Source organism: Eurosta solidaginis, chromosome X, assembly GCF_040869045.1.
Source record: "Eurosta solidaginis isolate ZX-2024a chromosome X, ASM4086904v1, whole genome shotgun sequence".
Taxonomy (NCBI): domain Eukaryota; kingdom Metazoa; phylum Arthropoda; class Insecta; order Diptera; family Tephritidae; genus Eurosta; species Eurosta solidaginis.
Genome location: NC_090324.1, coordinates 176,741,484 through 176,761,480, shown reverse-complemented (window position 1 = coordinate 176,761,480; position 19,997 = coordinate 176,741,484). Strand labels below are relative to the sequence as shown.

The 19,997-nt window shown below is 37.0% G+C and overlaps 1 pseudogene; it reads right to left on the bottom strand.

Annotated features, from left to right (window-relative positions):
* Nucleotides 1-18,780, bottom strand: part of LOC137235275 (uncharacterized) — a 55,443-nt pseudogene extending 36,663 nt beyond the window's left edge.
* Between the last annotated feature and the right edge of the window lie 1,217 nt (nucleotides 18,781-19,997).

The following is a 19,997-nucleotide window of genomic DNA, read 5'->3' as shown; positions in this document are numbered from 1 at the left end:
TGGCACCGCCCACTTTTAAAAGAAAGTAATTTAAAAGTTTTGCAAGCTGTAATTTGGCAATCATTGAAGATATCATGATGAAATTTGGCAGGAACGTTACTACTATTACTATATATGTGCTAAATAAAAATTAGAAAAGTCAGATGAAGAATACGCCCACTTTAAAAAAAAACAAGTAGGGAAGGCTAAGTTCGGGTGCAACCGAACATTACATACTCAGTTGAGAGCTATGGAGACAAAATAAGGAAAATCACCATGTAGGAAAATGAACCTAGGGAACCCTGGAATGTGGTTGTATGACATGTGTATCAAATGGAAGGTATTAAAGAGTATTTTAAGAGAGAGTAGGCCATAGTTCTATGGATGGACGCCATTTAGGGATATCGCCATAAAGGTGGACCAGGGCTGACTCTAGAATTTGTTTGTACGATATGGGTATCAAACGAAAAGTGTTACTGAGCATTTTAAGAGGGAGTGGGCAATAGGTCTATAGGTGGACGCCTTTTTGAAATGTCGCCATTAGGGTGGGCCAGGGGTGACTCTAGAATGTGTTTGTATGATATGGGTATCAAATGAAAGATGGTAATGAGTATTTTAAAAGGGAGTAATCCTTAGTTCTATAGATGGACGCCTTTTCGAGATATCGCCATAAAGATGGACCAAGGGTGACTCTAGAATGTTTGTACGATATTGGTATCAAACGAAAGGTGTTACTGAGCATTTTAAGAGGGAGTGGGCATTAGGTCTATAAGTGGACGCCTTTTCGAGATATCGTCATTAGGGTGGGCCAGGGGTGACTCTAGAATGTGTTTGTACGATATGGGTATCAAACGAAAGGTGTTACTGAGCATTTTAAGAGGGAGTGGGCATTAGGTCTATTGGTGGACGTCTTTTCGAGATATCGCCATTAGTGTGGGCCAGGGGTGACTCTAGAATGTTTGTACGATATGGGTATCAAACGAAAGATGTTACTGAGCATTTTAAGAGGGAGTGGGCATTAGGTCTATTGGTGGACGTCTTTTCGAGATATCGCCATTAGTGTGGGCCAGGGGTGACTCTATAATGTTTGTACGATATGGGTATCAAACGAAAGGTGTTACTGAGCATTTTAAGAGGGAGTGGGCATTAGGTCTATAGGTGGAGGCCTTTTCGAGACATCGCCAATAGGGTGGGCCAGGGGTGACTCTAGAATGTGTTTGTACGATATGGGTATCAAATGGAAGGTGGTAATGAGTATTTTAAAAGGGGGTAATCCTTAATTCTATATGTGGACGCCTTTTCGAGATATCGCCATAAAGGTGGACCAAGGGTGACTCTAGAATGTTTGTACGATATGGGTATCAAACGAAAGGTGTTACTGAGCATTTTAAGAGGGAGTGGGCATTAGGTCTATAGGTGGACGCCTTTTCGAGATATCGCCATTAGGGTGGGCCAGGGGTGACTCTAGAATGTGTTTGTACGATATGGATATCAAATTAAAGGTATTAATGAGGGTTTTAAAAGCGAGTGGCCCTTAGATGTATATGTGAAAGTGTTCTCGCGATATCGACCAAAATGTGGACCAGGTGATCCAGAAAATCATCTGTCGGGTACTGCTAATTTATTTATATATGCAATACCACTAACAGTATTCCTGCCAAGATTCCAAGGGCTGTTGATTTCGCCTTGTAGAACTTTTTCATTTTCTTCTACTTAATATGGTAGGTGTCACACCCATTTTACAAAGTTTTTTCCAAAGTTATATTTTGCGTCAATAAACCAATCCAGTTACCATGTTTCATCCCCTTTTTCGTATTTGGTATAGAATTATGGCATTTTTTTCATTTTTCGTAATTTTCGATATCGATAAAGTGGGCGTGGTTATGGTCGGATTTCGGCCATTTTTTATACCAAGATAAAGTGAGTTCAGATAAGTAGGTGGGCTAAGTTTAGTAAAGATATATCGTTGTTTGCTCAAGTTATTGTGTTAACGGCCGAGCGGAAGGACAGACGGTGGACTGTGTATAAAAACTGGGCGTGGCTTCCACCGATTTCGCCCCATTTTCACAGAGAACAGTTACCGTCATAGAATCTATGTCCCTACCAAATTTGAGAAGGATTGGTAAATCTTTGTTGGACTTATGGCATTAAAAGTATTCTAGACAAACTAAATGAAACTGGGCGGAGCCAAGCTCATTTTGAAATTTTCTTTTATTTTTGTATTCTGTTGCATCATATCATTACAGGAGTTGAATTTTGACTTAATTTACTTATATACAGTAAATATATTAAATTTTTTGTTAAAATTTGAATTTAAAAAAAATTTTTTTTAAAAAGTGGGCGTGTTCTTCATCCAATTTCGCTAATTTTTATTTAGCACATATATAGTAATAGTAGTAGCGTTCCTGCCAAATTTCGTCATGATATCTTCAACGACTGCCAAATTACGGCTTGCAAAACTTTTAAATTACCTTCTTGTAAAAGTGGACGGTGCCACGCCCATTGTCCAAAATCTTACTAGTTTTCTATTCCGTGTCATAATGTCAACCCATCTGCCAAGTTTCATCGCTTTAACCGCCTTTGGCAATGAATTATCGCATTTTTTCTGTTTTTCGAAATTTTCGATATCGAAAAAGCGGGCGTGGTTATAGTCCGATATCGTTCATTTTAAATAGCGATCTGAGATGAGTGCCCAGGAATCTACATACCAAATTTCATCAAGATACCTCAAAATTTACTCAAGTTATCGTGTTAACGGACGGACGGACGGACGGACGGACGGACGGACGGACGGACATGGCTCAATCAAATTTTTTTTCGATCCTGATTATTTTGATATATGGAAGTCTATATCTGTCTCGATTCCTTTAAATATGTACAACCAACCGTTATCCAATCAAACTTAATATACTCTGTGAGCTCTGCTCAACTGAGTATAAAAATTGTTAAGTCAAATTTTAACAAAAAATTGAATATCTTTACTGTATATTAGTAAATTATGTCCACATTCAACTCCAGTAATAATATGGTGCAACAAAATACAAAAATAAAAGAAAATTTCAAAATGGTCGTGGTTCCGCCCTTTTTCATTTAGTTTGTCTAGAATAATTTGAAGGCCATAAGTCGAACAAAAATTTACCAATCCTTCTGAAATTTGGTAGAGGCATAGACCCTATGACGGTAACGGCTTTCTGTGAAAATGGGCGAAATCGGTTGAAGCCACGCCCAGTTTTTATACACAGTCGACCGTCTGTCCTTTCGCTCGGTCGTTAAAACGATAACTTGAGCAAAAACCGATATATCTTTACTAAACTCAGTTCGCGTACTTATCTGAACTCACTTTATCTTGGTACAAAAAATGGCCGAAATCCGAATATAACCGCGCCCACTTTTCGAAATCGAAAATTACGAAAAATTAAAAAATGCCATATTTCTATACCAAATATGAAAAAAGGGATGAAACATGGTAATTTGATTGGTTTATTGACGCAAAAAATAACTTTAGAAAAAACTTTGTAAAGTGGGTGTGACACCTACCATATTAAGTAGAAAAAAATGAAAAAGTTCTGCAGGGCGCAATCAAAAGCCCTTGGAATCTTGGCAGGAATACTGTTCGGGGTATTACATATATAAATAAATTAGCGGTACCCGACAGATGATGTTCTGGGTCACCCCGGTCCACATTTTGGTCGATATCTCGAAAACGCCGTCACATATACAACTAAGGACCACTTTCTTTTAAAACCCTCATTAATACCTTTAATTTGATATCCATATCGTACAAACACATTATAGAGTCACCCCTGGTCCACCTATATGGCGATATCTGGAAAAAGCGTCCACATATAAAACTAAGGCCCACTAAGGCCTACTCATTAACACCATTCATTTCATACCCATATCGTACAAACACATTCTAGAGTCACCCCTAGTCCACCTTTAGAACTATGTTCGACTCCCTTTTAAAATACTCTTTAATTCCTTCCATTTGATACCCATGTCATACAAACACATTCCAGGGTTACCCTAGGTTCATTTTCCTACATGGTGATTTTCCCTTATTTTGTCTCCAAAGCTCTCAGCTGAGTATGTAATGTTACACCCGAACTTAGCCTTCCTTACTTGTTATATATAAGATATACCACCGATCTATACAATTTTTTCAGACAAAAATGAATGCTCTATACGAAAGCATTTGGTGAAATTTGAATCTTCTAGCTGTGAAAATTAGGCAGAAATTACGAAAAGTTTCTTATCTGAACAATCGGTTGTATGAGATATATACTATATATATCGCCGATCTATACAATTTTGTCAGACAACAATTAGTGCTCTATACGTAAGCAATCGCTGAAATTTGTTAAAATGAGGCAGTAATCACGAAAAGCTGCTTATCTGAACAATCGGTGGTGGGGGCTATATGCTATATATACGACCGATCTTATCCAATTTTTCAGACGATATTATATACAATAGACGAAAGCATTTGGTGAAGTTTGAAGCTTCAATGTGATAAATTGAGGAAGATATGACAAACATTTTATTTTCTGAAAAACCGGTTATATGGGGTATATATGCTACAATGGTACGATCCGGCCGGTTCCGACAAAAGTCCAATCGGACACATAAATATACCTGCTCACCAAATTTCATTAAGATATCTTAAAAATTGAGGGACTAGTTTGCATACAAACAGACAGACGGGCATGGCTAAATCAACTCAGCTCTTCATCCTGATAATTTCGGTATATTTAATGGTGGGTCTATCTATTTTCCTTCAAGGACTTACAATTTTGAGAATCGTGACGAAGTTGATATACCATTTCATTTTCATGAAAGTTATAAAAATAGGTAGAAACTTTGTGTGAGGATGCAAAGTTTCACGTTTTTTGTGGTCTGCATGTAAAATCTGTGACCACAAATCACTTATTTCAACAATACATGAGGTAAACGTAAGTATTTGATGAAATTTGAAGCTTCTAGGCGGCAACTGTGGTGTGATGGTAGCGTGCTCCGCCTGCCACACCGTATGCCCTGGGTTCGCACCCCGGGCAAAGCAACATCAAAATTTTAGAAATAACGTTTTTCAGTTAGAAGACATTTTTTCTAAGCGGGGTCGCCCCTCGGCAGTGCTTGGCAAGCGCTCCGAGTGTATTTCTGCCATGAGAAGCTCTCAGTGAAAACTCATCTGCCTTGCAGATGTCTTTGGGAGTCGGCATAAAACGTGCAGGTCCCGTCCGGCCAATTTCTAGGGAAAATCAAGAGGAGCACGTCGCAAATTGGAAGAGAAGCTCGGCCTAAGATCTCTTCGGAGGTTATCGCGCCTTACATTTATTATTTATTTAGGCGTAAAAAATGGGGCAGAAATTACAGTTTATATGGGGTATATACTATATATACCACCGATATCTATGATTTTTTTACACAACAATATATACTATATACGTAAGCAATTGTTGGAATTTGAAGCTTCTAGCTGTGAAAAAAGGGGCAGAAATTACGAAAAGTTCCTTATCTGAAAAATCGGTTCTATGATATATATATAAATGTACTGTAACGACAGCCTTCCGACTAACCACGCCCCTGTGCACCTATTAGCGCAAGCGCCCCTGTATTTGCAGATAACCGTGCCAACAATCGTAAACCGCCTTTGTACTACGTGGGGACGTGTGTGTGTGGAGAGTTGAACGCAACATGTTCGACGCCTAAAAGGATTTTTGAATGTTTTTAGTAAGCTGGTTTAACTGCAAACTATAAGGCAAAACGGTAGCTGCAACAGGGCAGAGATTGTCTATAAAAGGGGGCTACTGCAGTCTCGGCTTTCAAAAATAGTCAACCGTAGTGCCGTGCAGTTAAAATCGCGAGAGCAGTGAAAGTGATCCAAGTTAAACAAAGTTACCGTTTTTAAAAAGAAACGGCTTAGTGCAAAGAAAAATATAACAAAAAAAAAAAAAAACAAGTAAGGACGGGACTGTCTTCGGCTGTGACGAAGACTTCATACCTTTCATGAATGTGGCTGAACAATAATCTTATCCCGTTCGTAATCTCCAAATAATTATTATTAATACTATCCGAGTATAATCGGATGTATAAGATAAGAAATATATAGTAATCAGATGTACATACCTGAACGATTTTTAAGATAAATATAAAATAAAAAATGGCAAAAACCCCCTTATCTGAACGATCGGTTGTTTAGGATATATATTATATATAGCTCCGATCGAAATTATTTTTAAAGGAAATCTTCTATGATATAGTAGAATATATATCACCAAGTTTCACGTTTTTATATTGGAAACTAAGGGAGAAACGGCCAAAAATCTTTCTATCTGAACGATCGGTTGTATGGGATATATACTATATATAGCTCCGATCAAAGTGATTTTTCCAGAAAATCTTCTATGATATATTAAAATATATATCACCGAGTTTCACGTTTATACTTTCTAAATTAAGGGAGAAATTGCCAAAAATCTTTCTATCTGAACGATCGGTTGTATGGGATATATACCATATATAGCTCCGATCAAAGTGATTTTTTCAGAAAATCTTCTATTGTACATTAGAATATATATCACCGAGTTTCACGGTTATACTTTCTAAATTGCGGCAGGAATGACCAAAATCGTCTTATCTGAACGATCGGTTGTATGGGAGATATATGTTATAGTGGTCCGATCCTACCGGATCCGACAAATGTCTAATATAATACAAAAATACATCCTTGTGCCAAATTTCATTGAGATATCGCAAAATTTGAGGGAGTAGTTTGCGTTCAAACAGACAGACGGGCGGACAGACGGACATGGCTATATCAACTCAGTTCGTCGCCCTGATCAATTCGGTATACTTAATGGCGAGTCTATCTTCTATATTTCTCAACATTACAAACATCGGACCAAAGTTAATATACCATTTCATGTTCATGAAAGGTATAAAAACCAAAAAGATGCAGCAACCAAAATAAACACCAGGCATCCGAACCCACCAATCCATCAACATCAACAACGGTAAGTGAAGCCAAAAACCAAAATTATTAATTTATTTTTTTTAAATTTTTTATGAAATGCGAAAGCCCCTAACAAACCCTTAGTGATTGCTTATAGTTTTTCTGTTTCTTTTCTCCTAGATAAACGCCACACATCACAACAAAACTGCGGCTTCATCCACCAACGCCATCGGCGCTTAGCTTCCCATACCAGATATCAACCACCATACACAGTCACAGAAAAAGCACGGAATACGACAGCTAACAATACACACATCAGGTACACGCATACATATAAACCACCCGGCAACCAACTGAGCCACTCCATAATACCTACGATAACACCACCAAAACATTAACATCACTGGTGCCAGGCACCCAACGGTAACAACCACAACCTACAACAATTGCATGAATCCAACCCAGAACACATCAACATACGATCGCATTCAGCAAAACACCAGAATCTCATAAAAAAACACCAAAACGCACTCAAAACATACAACCACACACACCACAGCAACCCAACACCAGCGGCATATAATCACATTAAATAAAACAACAGCGGCTCGATTCATAACAAATACAACCAAAGGCACGCAAGATTAATAAAAAAACCTGGTAATATCACTGCAACATCCTATATCAACAACTTTTCAAAAGCCAAGCAAGTACGTCACAAAACCACGCAACATTAGCAACACCAGGCAACACCAACCACCTCTAACACACCACCTGTAATACACATAAATACTACAAATCACCCACAGAAAACAACATCACCAAATACCAAAATAAATAACTACTCCAAAGAACACGGTAAGCACAAACATGACTAGGTATAAACAGAATGCAGTCAGAGGTGGATCCACGCCACTGCGACACTTACCACCAATTTATACAACCCATCGGGTAAGAACGAAAAAAGGTGGCACGACACAACACCATCAAACGACATCACATCACAGCATATAATATCACACCCCATTCCATCACATTCATGTCTTCGCATCAAATCTTATCAGTGCTAATTTGGATTGGCAACACCACGTAAGTGAGCAAGTGAGCGACTGGCTGTAGATCGCTAATAGGGAGAGTGCGCTGCGCACTACATTTCAACCACATCACCAACTCAACACGGGGCGACCGACACAAGTTCGCCAGCTTCAACTCTTTATATCTTTTAAATATTGTTATAATTTTTTTACTTTATTGTATAGAAACTTTTTCTACATATTTATAACTTTTTCTCACCTTTACACGAATTTCTGTTATTTTATCTGCTAGCTACACCGAATTTTTGGCATTAATTTTCTTATACTATTTGAGTTTTTTTGTTTGTTTCTTTTCTTAGATTTTTAAGCTATTGCACAGATTTTATCGCGGGCTTGGCGACTAAATCAAAAAAAACCGTAACGGATATTTGTCAAAAAAGGTTCGAAACGTTCGAAAAAGGTTCGGTGTTAGCAACAACCCAAATACATAAAATTGGATTTCTATCATAAAGTTAAAGTTAAAGAAGAAATTAAAGTTAAAGTTAAAGTTAAAGTTTCTTATCGGTCACCACGCTTAAAAAGTGTAACTTGAATTAATATCAAAGACAAAACTTGAATTAATATCAAAGAAAACAAAATGTTGCATAAATATTATAATTGCATAATTTGATAATATGCAATAGCTTTACCGCGGCAGTCCCCGAGTGCCACATGTCCTTTTTTTAAGTTTTTTCGGATTCTTAAAGAAAAGAAAGCTCTATTTATAATCCTTCGGAAGTTTAACATTATAAACTTAGTAGAATTTGAGGCACTCTCGAAATCTCGAAGTGCAAGTTGCAGCCCACTAGGGTCTGCTAGAATACGCAATACCAAATTTGCACAGTTGTTTAATTACCTTTTTTATTGCGTTTTGTTTTCTTGTTACTTTTTGGCAAAGCTGAATTCACAACACCATTTCATTTCTTACGTTGAACACAATAATTTTATAATAATTTTTTTTTCACTTTTACTTATTAATTTACGCGAGTGCTACGAATGTGTATACGCATGTTTTTTTGTTCAAAAAGGAACAAAAAATTTCTTGTGGTGAAAATTAGATGCCAACCCATGTGGACACATAGTTCAGTATAATAGAGTAGGAAATCCACTGGGATTGTTGTTCCTATTTGTTTCTTTTCTTTTTTACTTTCAGCCGCCCGCCGCTCCAGCCTTAGTTCCTAGTCTGTAGATGAGCGTGGTGACTTCCACGATTGGTAATATACATTCATAAATTTTGTTTATTCTCTTTTATTGTTTCTCTGTACACATTTTTTACTTTATGATATTACAACTTATACACATTAGTGGATCATTGCTAGGAAACACTCACGACACTTTTTGAATTATACTAGGTGAGATAGGTAAAGGGTGGTCTATTAAGAGGTTTAATTTTTTTAATTTCATTTCTTTATTCTAGTTTCAGTGTAACTCAATTTTAATTCAAATTTGTATCAATCCCACATTTGAATTGTAGAAAGTTTATACATTTTTTTTTATATTTCTTTAATTCTTGTCTAATTATACTCAGCTGAGCAGAGCTCACAGAGTATATTAACTTTGTTCGCATAACGGTAATCAGTAACGGCATAAACTAATCGAGATAGATATAGACTTCCATATATCAAAATGATCTGGGTGAAAAAAGAAATTCATTTAGCCATGTCCGTCCGTCCGTCCGTCCCTCTGTAAACAGGATAACTTGAGTAAATTTTGAGGTATTTTGATGAAATTTAGTACGTATGTTCCTGGGCGCTCATCTCAGATCGCTAATTAAAATGAACGAAATCGGACTACAACCACGCCCACTTTTTCGATATCGAAAATTTCGAAAAACAGAAAAAGTGCGATAATTCATTACCAAAGACGGTTAAAGCGATGAAACTTTGTAGGTGCGTTGACCTTATGACACAAAATAGAAAATTAGAAACATTTTGGACAATGAGCGTGGCACCGCCCACTTTTAAAAGAAGTAATTTAAAAGTTTTGAAGCTGTAATTTGGCAGTCGTTGAAGATATCATGATGAAATTTGGTAGGCGCCTATATGTGTGCTAAATAGAAATTAGCAAAATCGGATGACGAACACGCCCACTTTAAAAAAAAAAATTTAAGTCAAATTTTAACAAAAAATTTAATATCTTTACAGTATAAAAGTAAATTATGTCAACATTCGACTCCAGCAATGGTATGGTGCAACAAAATACAAAGATAAAAGAAAATTCAAAATGGGCGTAACTCCGCCCTTTAATTCGTCTAGAATACTTTTAATGCCATAAGTTGAACAAAAATTCACCAATCCTTGTGAAATTTGGTGGGACATAAATTCTATGACGATAACTGTTTTCTGTGAAAATGGGCGAAATCGGTTGAAGCCACGCCCAGTTTTTATACACAGTCGATCGTATGTCCTTCCGCTCGGCCGTTAACACGATAACTCGGCAAAAAACGATATATCTTAACTAAACTTAGTTCACGTGCTTATCTGAAGTCACTTAATCTTGGTATAAAATATGGCCGAAATTCGACTATGACCACGCTCACTTTTCCGATATCGAAAATTACGAAAAATGAAAAAAATGTTATAATTCTGTACCAAATATGAAAAAAGGGATGAGACATGGTAATTGGATTGGTTTATTGACGTAAAATATAACGTTAGAAAAAACTTTGTAAGAAGAAAATGAAAAAGTTCTGCAGGGCGAATACAAAAGCCCTTGGAATCTTGGCAGGAATACTGTTCGTGGTATGAAATATATAAATAAATTAGCGGTACCCGACAGAAGAGGTTCTGGATCACCCTGGTCCACATTTTGGTCGATATCTCGAAAACGCCTTCACATATACAACTAAGGACTACTCCCTTTTAAAACCCTCATTAATACTTTTAATTTGATACCCATATCGTACAAACATATTCTATAGTCACCCCTGGTCCACCCTTATTGCGATATCTCGAAAAGGCGTCCACCTATAGAACTAAGGCCCACTACGTTTTAAATAATCATTAACACCTTTCATTTCATACACATGTCATACAAACACATTCCAGGGTTACCCTAGGTTTATTTTGTTAATGGTCATTTTCCCTTATTTTGTCTCCAAAGCTCTCAGCTGTAGGTAGTGCTAGCCCGACTTCGAAGTTCCCTTTCTTCAACTTTAGCGTCTTGATAAGGTGGTATTCGAAGTCGAGACTAGCACAGTTCAAGACGTTTTCTTGTTTGGCATAGCTGGTGTTTTTTTTTTTTTTGCTTGAGATAGGTGTTAGGCAGCCACGGCTGGAGTAAGTACTCTGCCCGGCGATGTGCCTTACTAGAGATTGAAGGGGGGTTTAGCTGACATGACATTGGACAGAATGCTAACGGACTAAAGCCACACCGATCTAAATAATGTTTCCTTCGCGAGGTCAACACCGATCACACTAACCACTATGTACCACAAACTTTAAGATATAGAGATTTATCAAATTTTTAAATTGCGCAAAATTTTTATAGAATTTTGTTGTTTCTCAACCTTTTGTAACTAACATTCAAGTTAAGTTGGTCTTAAAAATTCAAAAATAGAAAAGACAAACCTGAATTTTTGTTGCCGTCTTTTTCAGTTATTTTTTTTTTAAATTTGCAGGATTTTCATCTTACTTATGGAGTTTTGGTTACGGGGAATCAAGATAGATAAGATTAGGAGTGTTTTAAGTAACCAAGAGTTTGAATTTCTGTTGTGGTTTTCACCGTTTTTTTTTATTTTTGTCATATATTTTATTTCTTCCAATTTTGAAATCAATACCACCTTTTGATTTTATAGTGGATATTTGAAATTTTGAACTTTTAGCATTTCCATAGTTTTAAGAAAAATTAACACACACATACACCTACTCGCAAATATAAATATCTAATTTTTTCTACACATATACACACTTATATTATTTACATATAAAAATACCATTTCCTGAATTGTACACTGAATTTTAATTTGTGTACATACGTTTATTGTTGAATTTTTTTTTGGTTCGAGAAGATTTTAACGAAAACTCTTTCACCATTTTTTTATATACTTTTATTTCCTTTCTTTATATTGTTTTTTTTTTTTGCTTTCGGAATTTTCGGAGATAATATCTGAAACAAATTGCTTCTATTTTAATTTTGTGTTCCAAATTTCTTAGTATACTATTGCTCGTCACCGGTTCGTTTGGACCAGTTTCCATAGTTTTTGTTTACTTTTAAATCTTGCTGCGTTTTTCTGCACCGTACCCCGTGGTACCTGGAAAAGAAGAAGAACCAAATACCAAGGGGAAATACCAAGGCCAGAAATAGGGATTTTCAGTTGCAACAGATTCAGGCCCGTCACACGCAGCATTACGAGGGCACTCGAAAGCCAAGTAGCCGGTTATATATTCTCACAGATGGACACGGGTATAGAGGTACCAGTAGACTTCCTGCCGACCGATTTCCTTAACCGTTGTTCTGCTAGGATTTTCGGGAATTTAGAGCCTAGGGAACAGGGAAGAAAAGAGTTTGCTGTAACGAACACTGTCGTGCCGAGTATTCGCTAAGTTTCTCCTGCAATTTATCCATGCTAGACATGTCTGACCCAGTCGAAGAGTCGGCAACTGGAGGAGCATACGGAGGTGCCATACCGCGGAGGCCACCTGGAAATACCGGACAGGAGAGACGACCAGACTCCAGACAGACACAGCCAGCTGATCGTGTTGACAACTTAAACGCCATCATGGAGACAATTTCGCAACAAAACCAAATAGTCCTGGAGGCAATGGACGAATTCCGGAAAATGAGGGGCGATGTGTCGCGGCTTAGTAACAGGGTGGCAGACGTAAAGACGTTGTTGCATGCTCCATCAGCACCACGCCCACCAGCACCTACCTCAACACCAGGGCGAAGATATGATAAGCAAATTAAGGAAACTAGCAGTGACGCACAACAACGGGGGTATAGGGCCAGGGACAGTTATGGCAGAAAAAGGGTCGACCTGCTTAAGTGGGTTATTAAGTTTGATGGCTCGCCGAAGGGAATAGCGGTCGAAAGTTTCGTTTTTAGTGTAGAGAGAATAAGATTGCAGTACCAGTTGACTTACGAGCAGATACTTGCAGATTTTCACTGTTAAGTGACGGGCTCGGCCCTCAAATGGTACTGGAAAGTCTTGGAAGACAACGCAGATGACCCAAGCTTCGACTACTCTCGCCTAAAAACGGAACTTTTAGCCCAATTCAAACCGGCGGATTCGGACTATGAGGTGATTCGTGAGATCATGGAGCGGAAGCAACTCCCCCAAGATAGTTTCGATGAATTCTATGCCGATATCCTAGATCTCACTTTCCGCTTAAGAGCCAGGATTCCAGAGCCCGAGTTAGTAAATATAATAAAGGGAAGCCTAAAGCCGTTCTTGGCAAACCTAACTTTTGCCACAAAATTATCAACCCTAGCCGAGCTGAAGCACGAATGTAAGCGCGTTGTGAAGAATACCACAATAAACGGACGAAACGTCGGCAATTAAACAACAAAGGTGTTTTTCTTATTATTTCGACTGAAAACCCGAATATAGAAATTTATAAATAAAACCAAAACAGTTGGTAGTATCAACATAAGCGCGCTGAAAAGCTCATGAAGGAGAAGAGGGCCCGTTTTAAAGTTACTGAGCTAGAAGGTAATGATAGGATGTGGAATGCAGGTACTGATGGGGAAGTGAAGATCGCAGCTTACAATAGGGACTTGTTAGGGGCAAATAAGATGAAGCCCGGTCCCGCCTCTGCGCGCGGCATCTCTAAACCTCCATCCTATGATACAAATATACGTGGTTCGTTCCATAACCAAAGTCAGAGTATTAGTAGTGTCCAAAACCAATCTTATTGTCCGTCTCCATTCCACCTCATGTTGTTCTTTGCTTGTGGAATGCCGGTAGACTTTTATGTTAGGAATCCGGCTGAATCAGCAAAGGACTGTAAATGTAAGTCCTCCTTCCACCTTATAAAATACTTTGCATGTAGTAGTGACTCGTCCTTCTGTGTGTTTAAACCTGAGGCGGGAAACCGGGGTCTGGCAGAGATGTCCGAGCACTCTTTTCAGAACAAGTACCACAGAAATAAACTAGAACAAGTAAGGAAGGCTAAGTCCGGGTGTAACCGAACATTACATACTCAGCTGAGAGCTTTGGAGACAAAATAAGGGAAAATCACCATGAAGGAAAATGAACCTAGGGTAACCCTGGAATGTGTTTGTATGACATGGGTATCAAATGGAAGGTGTTAAAGAGTATTTTAAAAGGGAGTCGGCCATAGTTCTAAAGGTGGACCAGGGGTGACTCTAGAATGTGTTTGTACGATATGGGTATGAAATGAATGGTGTTAATGAGTATTTTAAAAGGGAGTGGAGTGGTAGTTCTATATGTGGACTCTTTTTCCAGATATCTCCATATAGGTGGTCCAGGGGTGACTCTATAATGTGTTTGCACGATATGGGTATCAAATTCGCGACCTTTCCTCACAGCACCAGACCCCATTACATTTTGTTTCAGAGTCCCTGTTTATTTATCACAAAAAAATTTATTTGGTGCACTAATTTCCCACTAACGAACAAAAAAAAATAAAACTCTGCTGTTAATAAAGGCGATACTATCTCATGGCTAAAAAATTCCTTCCCCTAAAAATGAGCTGCCTAGATGTCGGGGCGCTCGTGCTTCTATATCCTCCCTACATTGACATTCAAATCTGCACATGAAATTTTGTTAATGTCACTATGTGAGGATCACTTACCCTTTTACTTGGTTACCACCACGATTAAATTTACTCGATCATATTGGATTTCACTTCATTCACATAATCAATACATTTTATTTAAATCATAAAAATTTGTATGTAGTGGTAACTTATACGTCCTAAATTTTACATGTATATGTTTAACCTAATCGCAATTTCACACAGACAGCTTGCGACGTCATAAACCAGCTTTTCTATATCAAGGCTCTTATTGAGCTTAATTCCTCACACAAAAATATAGATTTCTGATGACTTAATCAGCGCAATATTGAATGCCTAATGGAATACCAAATCTAGTCAACTTAGATTGGTGCTTAGAGCTTTATTGTTTTTTCTAACAACAAATGAAAGTTAAAGATTTATTATTTTCAATATTTAATAAAAAGCTGAAAAAGTAAATATCTGCAGTTGAACTCCTGCAGCATTGGCAGCACAAGATAAAACGGCTTTTAAATAAAACCAGTACCTTTACGCTCAGGTGTGCTGTCTATACATAACTACACCTGCGTTCTATTAAAATTGTTCACAAAGTCCAAAAAAAAAAAAAAACAATTTTCCATTTGACGTATTTTTTGTATATATAAAAGAAATATGAAATTTTACCGTGTAGCAGCTGATGAAGCTAATGGTTGTATGTAAAAAGATGGAAAATTTAATTGTTTCTTAAAAAAATGTTATGATATAAGAAAGCTTCTGTGTGGAACTCGCATAACCTTAAAATTAAAAGGATTGAAACCTCCTCCTTTTTTTAAAGCTTATTTGCCCAGTTTTATGCTACTAATGTTGTTTTATAGGAGGCTTAAAAATATTTGTACAAACACTGTTATCGTGCGTTAACGATATTGTCACGGATATTAGCATCACTAAGCTATACCATCACTAAGGCCATGCTAAGCGATATTTACGTCAATAATCAAATCATGTATACACATATATGTATAAGGCAGCTGAGAGATGTCACACACAGCATTTACCTATACGCCTAAGTGCGCGCGAGAGACTGTAAACTACAAACATTCACATCAATAATTCAATCTTTATGTATCTACATAAACGAATAAATAATTGCGTCTACACATATGTACGTATACGGGCAGCGGAGCGGCAATGCACAAACACATGCATATGTCTTATCTGAGTTGTCACAAGAGAGAGCAATAATTTGTGCACGTAGTTGTGGCTGGCGATTTTGTAGCCGAAACTAACTAGTAAGTTCTGGAAATCGAAGAGCCTAGAAGTATGCAGCGTAAACGATAAAAGCGGGGCAGGCGAGTAAGAAGTAATTCAGTTTGAGTTGAGCTATCAATCAGTTTGATTAAGCACGCGATCTGGCGGCCAATAGTAGAGTTTCATTTGAGTTATCAATCAGTTTTGTTATTAAGCCAGCGAGTAGCAAAGTATAAGTGTTATTGTGAAGTACTTTAATAAAGGCCATTTTTCCATTATTCAATATTGGAGTTATTTATTCAACAGTTTAGTGATTCGAACTTAGCAGAGGATTGCAAATAAGAGGATTTTCAGCAAATTCGTTACAATATGAAAAAAAAATGTACAAAATTAAAGCTTTACTTGCAACGCTGTTAAAGGTGCACCACGTAATCTATCTATGTGCATGTTCATGTAACATCACGGTCACCCACCTTCTCATACATAAATTTTTACAGAGATGACCAATGTAAAATCCATATTAAATTCGGGAAATAAATTATAATGCATGTGTGGTTGTTATTTCACATTAGCAGACAGCAATAATGTTAGTGATATCGCAACATTTGTACTTCAACTTCGAACATTTTTTTTTTTCTTCAAACTCTATCCAACCAAAATGTTAAAATGTAACTCTTTTTAAATGTCTAACGAAAGAGTTCACTTGAAACTTTTTGATCAAACTAACTCACCTCTACAACCATGCTAACATAACGCACTCTCTGAGTAATGAAATACCAAACACAATCAAAGAGAAAAAATTAATTTACTAAAGGTTGACTTACATTTTGAATTACTGCTACAGCCCACGATGAAAGCGCTTCCATGTATGTGTGTTGATCTCCATTTATTTTTGACAAACCATGTATGTATGTATATATGTAAGTATGATGAGTGGTAAGAAACCGCGTAAGTAATATTAGGGTGTCTGAAATTTTGCCGCAACTAAATTCTTATTAACTCCCTTTTTTTTTGTTTTATGACCGATATCGTAAATATGTGTATTTTTTTGTATAGTGAATTAACCGCACCTTTTTAAACCTTTTTCTTTGGTTTCTTGTCGCCTGTTTATTATATAAAACAACATTTAATAGCACTTACTATTTTCAGCTTCAAATATTACTACACTTACACATCAAGAGACCGTTCTTCTCGTACATAAACTAATATTTCCTCATTTCTTTACAATGGATTTTGTACTACTGTATATAAATAATTTTTTACTTTACTCTAAAAAAAACTGTACCGTTGGTATATTCGCATTGTATACAATTATTTATGTACAAATTTAGTCTGATTTTGTTATTTCCTTTTATCTTTTTTATATTTGCTTCGTAATGTATGTTGTTGCCAACTTTGCAAGTATTTACATACGTGATGACTTCAACTAATTTTCATATATTTTTTTTTGTCTCATATATATATATCTATATATATATATATAAATTTTTTATTTTTTTTTTTTGAGTCAGGGAGACATATTTTTTTTTTTGCGAACTTTCTATTTTTGTTTCTACACTAGGAACAATTTAATCGAGTCGCTAAATACTTTTAAAACTTTCTTTTTTTTGTTTGATACAAAATTTACTTCCGAATTTTTATTTCTTTAATTTTTATATAGTTAGCCTTGTTCTGAATGATGGCTACACCACTCTTTTACTTCAAAGTTTCTAGATTATTTAATTAACTACACATTTTATTATTTTCCGCACTAAATATATTTTTTCTTCAACACTTTGTGTGCTCTGCTGCCATGTTTCCGTCCGCGTGGTTTATATCGTTTGACCGCTTTGTTGGTCTCCTTTATTACCTCAACCACCTCATGAAAAACGTTGTAAATTGTGGTGAGAGAGTAACACTGTACCCGATCGGTGTATCTATACTCGGATATACCTTTCGATAAATTGGGTGAAATGATTTAGTTTGAATTTTTAGATTTGGCCTAGTTTAACATTTTTTATCAACTAGTGGAGGAATTTAATTGAAGATGGATGTGCTACATATTTCAATGCAATTATAACAAAGCATTTATATTTAATCTTTGCTTTTTTTTTTTTTTATGTATACACAGAATGGTATATAAAAAAACTTTACTTTTATATTTAGTAAATTCTTACTTACCAATTATGGTCCAAAGGCTTATGTTTTTTAAAGACGTCCGACTTAGGTGAGAAACGAATCCAAAAGAAGGATTGTCGGTCTGCAAAACTTAAGCCAAGCCGGTTTTCCTTCGGTTTTCTGGCATAACATATGACTTCCGCCATATGGAAATACAATTGAACGAAACTCTACTCTATTAAAATTGGAAACTAAGATGATCTTGCGTTAATACGCTGGAAATTATTTTAAGTCGGTGAATCGGTGAATTAGACTGAAAAAGGGGCGATCAAACTTTGATATCTTTGGCATGAAATGTTCCCACGATCTTCCCTTGCAAATTTTCTAAGACGTAGTAAGAGTTACCCAGCTTCTCGCGAACTCTCGCTTTTAAAAAAGCTTTACTTAATTTTGCATTGAAATTCTTCTCGAAATTACTTTGTGCAAAATTACGACGGAATACTTCTTGTCCTACTCTAAATGATACAGGTTTGGCTCGTAGATTGTATTGTCTTTCATTACAATGATAGGCATTCGTTAAATTTTTCTTCAACTTGGCACGGCCAAGGGATAATATATCGTATCTAGATAGTCGTATGCAAGGTTCATCTAGCGCATGCGCTTTGCGTAACAATTCATATGATGACCCATGAGTGATCATATCGAGTCCATATAACGCGTGGTATGGTGAGCATTTTAAGGACTGATGCATTGTGTTACGAAGCGCACAACTGATAAAGGTTAAATTGGTGTCACATTCCCTGTGTCATCCTTTCAATAGGCTCTAATGGCAGCGATCAATGTACGGTTCACACGTTCTGAAGCATTCGCTTGTGGCGAATAAAGCGCTGTATATACATGTCTAACTCCATACTCCGTGAGAAATGCTTCAAAATCGTTGGATTTGAACTGTGACCCATTGTCACTGAGAAGAGTTTCTGGTACTCCATATGTATGAAAAATGTGTTTTTGTAGGAATTCAATTATAGCTGAAGACGTACATTTTTTTAGCGGACACAGCCAGTGGAATTTGGACATGTGATCCAGCACAATTAAGAGTCCGATATGACCTGCTTTGCTACGGGGATAAGGTCCCAAAATGTCTACATAAATTCTTTGAAAAGGACGATCAGTACTAACTTGATTTCCCATTGGTGGTCGCAATATAACATTTGGAGCTTTGGTCTATTTGCATACTTCACAATTGCCTACGTAGGTTTTAACATCTCAAACTAATCCTGGCCAATAGAACTTGCGGCGTATAAGATCCAGCGTCTTATGAATCCCGCCGTGAGAAGAAATAATATGGTCGTGAGCACGCGACATGATTTCTTTACGAAGTTCACTAGGGATCCACAGCTCCCAAGGGCATTCTTCGGTGACAGGCGTACCATCTGAGTGCTTTGTACGTATGTAAACAAATTTATCTACAACCCTAATATCCGGAAACTTCTCTTGGTTTTCAGAAATCTTTGATTTTAAGGCTTGGTATTCTTCACTAGAAAAGTAAACAGAATCCAGAGCGATTTCTGATTCAATCTCTAACTAAAACAGCTCTTCACAATGCATTCTAGACAATGCATCGGGAACTATATTATCCTTTCCTTTTCTATGGCTAACGGAAAATGTATAACTCTGCAGCTTAGGCGCCCACCTTGCCAAGCGGCCATTTAACTTTGGTTGCCTCATAAGCCACACGAGACTAGAGTGGTCTGTAATAATTTCAAATTCTTGCATTTCTATGTAACACCTAAAACGTTCTATTGCTTCTATTGCTGCCAAACACTCACGCTCCGTAACGCTATAGTTCCTTTGAGCAGAGTTTAATTTCTTTGACATAAAGGCTATTGGACGTTCGTTTCCTTCACTACCTAGCTGTATTAAAACAGCACCTCTCCCGTAATCGCTGGCGTCGCAATGAACATAGAC